Raw genomic sequence first — 4,342 nt, forward strand, 5'->3', positions numbered from 1 at the left:
ATCAGAGTGAGGCATACAACTCTAAGAAACAGTAGTAACTCCATCAACCCACCGATACTTGGTACAATTCTGGTATCTTCTAGGTAAAGACAGATGAGTTTACTGAGCGGCGAGTGAGTAATATGAAACTAAGATTCTTAACCCATATCCATCGGGGGGTCTGAACAGCGTGCCACATCTCTTTATGGGTAAAAATGCTGAATATTGGACGTTTTCACGCACTCATATCTCAGAAATCATACCATCTAGGATCTATCTAGTTATCTATCTATAGCCTGACGCCCTAATCCCGCAAAGGGTGGCCGCAGACAAAACGCCTCCAAGTCACTCTGTCACCCACCATTTGACTCCCCTCCCCCCAACTCACCCCCCCCCTCCCTCATATACCTCTCAACTCCATCCCTCCACCTCATCCTCGGTCTAGGATAATAATTATAATCAGCGTGTAACCAAAAAAAGAGACCTCTCCTTCCTCTTTCCCATACAATTTTTCTGCAGGCCACTAGCTGAGTAACTGAGGATCCCAGTAGTGAATAAATTTTGCCCATGCAGAGAGGCTGCATTCGGATGCACAAGGATGCTGGAGCCATGGCCTGCTCCCACGATTTGCTCCCTCACACTGCCGTACTGCTACCCCATACATTATCCCAGCACTGAATCAAGTTTCATTGACCCCGAACATATGATGCTTACCAGTTAGCCTGTTTTCCAGACATTCTAGAGTGACGCTGTGCCTTATGGTGTGCAGGAAGTAATAATCTTATCAATAGATAAGCCCTTAATGAAAATCACAGACTTTTACTAAACTCAATTTCTTTCAGCTTACTTCACTATTATAACTTAGTCCACTTCCTACTTACTGTGCTGAACATTTACATTTCTATAAATTTCTTTTCCTTACTTTTACTCAATGACAATAACATGAATAAACATTTGTTTCCTATCCACGTAATTACCGAAGAAATCACTTATTCACTTATATGTATGGCTAATTTTTCAAAAAATAAATACTGTATTTACAAATACTATTTACAGTACACAGTCAGTTGTCATATAATATATACACGTTACTCTCGTGAATATATACACTTCACTGCCACACACATTGTCACTTTCGAGAATTACACATCACTGTTGCTCATTTTCTTCACGTCACCTGTTAACTGCGCATCACTTGTAACTTCACTGTCATCAGCTATTTATTAATGTCGCTGTTGTACACAGTTTAAGCTGTGAGAGCAAGAACTAACACACACACACACACACACACACACACACACACACACACACACACACACACACACACACACACACACACACACACACACACACACACACACACACACACACACACACTTCACTTTCACCCAGAGATGGCACCATAGGACAGGAGGTTAGGGAGGGTGGCAAGACATCATATGAGAGGAGGGGAGTCAGAGTGGTGCCATGTTATCCACATGTTATTTTTTTATGGGTTTATGGCTATCGCCCACTGTGAGAGGCATTAGGCCAGATAAGATTTCTGGATCAACAATACGCCAACAGAGCATAAGTACTACACACGACGGCCAATCTAGGATGCCAAGGTGGTAGGAACATGGAAAATCACCCTTGCAGATTGGCTAGACGCACCTCCTCCCCCGTAACAGTCAGACTGAGTGGGATCCCCTCACCCAGGTCGGCCGCCCGGGAAAGATCGTGTAAGTTGGAGTAGGTCGTGGCTTCGAGCTGATATGTCCAGGTGTGGGCATTATGTATCAGGAAGTGACGGTAGGAGGTTACGTTGAACTGTTACTTATAATTCACAACAGGAGGGTGGTCGGGCTGCCTTCCCTTGCCTGAGGAGGGGAGGGCTCATTGACCTCCTCCTTCACCAAAGAGCTGGTCGACGCATCCTCGGCCATGGATACAGAGGCAGAAGAGACCCTCACCTCTTCAGTCACTGATGGTAGTTGGTACACGTCAGCAGCAGTCTGGATTATGGCCATGTCCAAAACTGGGTAGATGATCAGTGTGGCAGGCTTCTGACTGAGAGAGGCATCCGGCCTTAGTCTCTTCTGCGGTGTTGTGTGGGGGGGCGGAAGGTCACGGCTGCTGGGCCTGACTCTCCCGGTGGTGAGGGGCAGAATGTATATTGCGGGTGAAGCAACTGGGGATGTCATGGTGAAGCAACTCATTCTCCTCAAAGATCCTGGGGAGGAGAACATTTAAAACCCCCTTATCACCCTCACAAAAAGCCCTCGTCATTGAGATGCTTATCTCTCTAGGACTCCAAGGACCCCTGACCTGTCGTCCCCAGGCCGTGAGACGTCATCATGCATGGGCAGAACCCTGCACAGCTAAACGTCCCGGCCCAGTAACATCCCGAGCCTCTGGACCCTTGGGAGTCCCAGAGAGACTAAACTCCACCATCTCATCAGCCCCAAGGGAGCATGGGAGGTGCCATGGGTTTGGTGTAACGACAGCCTGGCGGTGCACGAAAACATCATCAGTATCCTGACACTTAATGAAGCCATACCCAGCCCTGATGTTAAACCAAACCACGGTTCCCCTGATCTTTGTCTGGGCCACCAGAGATGGTGGTCTGTTTTGTGCCCCCCTAAATGGGTCGCAGGCAGTAGCAGGAGATGTGGCGTCCATGACTGCCGGTTAAGTCTTCTCTGGTGATGAAGGATGGCTTGACTGAAGAGAGACTAGTATGTCAACTCACGCTTTATGGCTCTGTGGCTAAGTCCGTTTCTTGGGCAATTTGACCGGGGAGGAGGGGAGGGGGGGATTGGAGGGAGTGGAGGTGGTTCATTGTGGGCAGCCAATGAATTAAACGATTAAACTTTGCAATTTCTTCTTACAGAGGTATGCGTGTGACTGATACTGCCTGATACGTACCCAGCTGACTGTGATGAATCGCCAGGGGCCACTTGATACCATATTTATGGGCACGCTCCTCAATCTATGGAGTAGCAGTAGTTGTGAGATACCTTATGAGCTGTACCTGGTGACCCAAAGGATAATAGTTATACTGGTTCTATGAATGCTTTTTGTGTTCCTTTAAACAATATTATTATTGTATTTCTGCTATTAACAGAGTTATTTCTGTCGTTATCAATTATGTAATGCTTCGAACAATATTTGTATTATATTTCAGCCAACGTCATATGATGATATTTAAGTGACACCGAGTTTAGAACTCTGAGAGAGATACTTCTGATATCATAAGTCTTCCATGGTCAGGAGAACTCAAGTACATTATCATGGTAACGTCAGATGATCTGAACCTGTTGAGTAGGATAAGTCATACGAACCTGTAAGTGTGAGTAACAACTAAGCTTATCCCCTCTAGTTCTTAAACTCTTTCCTAACCAAAATTTCTGATGTTAACAAGAATGAAAAAAAAAAGAATTTTTCCTTGAAATCTGACATACTGACATTTTCCTACAGTTATTCCTAAATATTCGTTCCTGTTGCTACAGAATGTTTATATGCTCTTCTCATCAGTAGCCTAGGCAGAGATGTTGTTAGAGAATACTAAATCAAGCCCATCTTGTTTTCAAAGACTTTGGCAGAAGAGTTGCAAAACAGTCTCTATGGTTCATGATTATGGCTAATTTCGTGTCCATTGAGAAATGCCTACAAACATGCATCATCCTCTTCGAAAATGATATTACACATCTACCGGTGAAATATTTTTGTTCAACCCAGCAGAGCAACAGAGTTACTGTGTTCAGAATTTTCTCAGTTGGTGGGAGACAGGCCACTATTTGAGTGGGACCCACTCCAGCCAAAACCTCAGTAGAAAAAGAAAATGTCTATCACAGTGGGACAATACACAGAATAAGTACCAATGGCAGGGTAGAATGGCAGTCCAAAAACAGAATTGCCTATCACACTGTGTGGCATGATGAAGCCTCCTTCTTCTTCATCGAGCTCAGCTCGCTTGGCTGGCCACATCCAAGGTCAGTTCTCCCTACTCCAAACCAGACGACACACGCCAGACAGCCACAACCAAGGTAAACTCAACAGAGAAGGAGACCACGAGTGCAAACACCTTTATCAACAACAGCAATGGACGTGACCCAACAAATGTCTTTTGCAATGGGTATTACAATCCCCCCCCCCCCGACAGGAAAAGGAAGAAGAAGAAGAAGCCTCAGCAAGAAACTTCTCGTCTTCCATGATACTTTCAAGCTATGCGATGCTCACGAATATAATGCCTTTCTCACGTGCACAGGCCTCTCTTGTAAACAAAAACATCAAATGACATTCCATTATATTCACCACATTTCGATATTGAAAATGTACTCAAATTAATAAAAACATAATAAAGAATCATATAACACAAGAT

At 44.8% G+C, this 4,342-nt stretch overlaps 1 pseudogene; it reads right to left on the reverse strand.

The window, feature by feature from the left end:
- Nucleotides 1–2,313: 2,313 nt before the first annotated feature.
- On the reverse strand, nucleotides 2,314–2,640 carry LOC145400769 (cold shock-like protein CspC pseudogene; annotated as a pseudogene).
- Between the last annotated feature and the right edge of the window lie 1,702 nt (nucleotides 2,641–4,342).

The sequence above is a fragment of the Coenobita brevimanus genome, chromosome 53 (genome assembly GCF_032717465.1).
Source record: "Coenobita brevimanus isolate Jiangsu-jjx chromosome 53, ASM3271746v2, whole genome shotgun sequence".
NCBI lineage: Eukaryota > Metazoa > Arthropoda > Malacostraca > Decapoda > Coenobitidae > Coenobita > Coenobita brevimanus.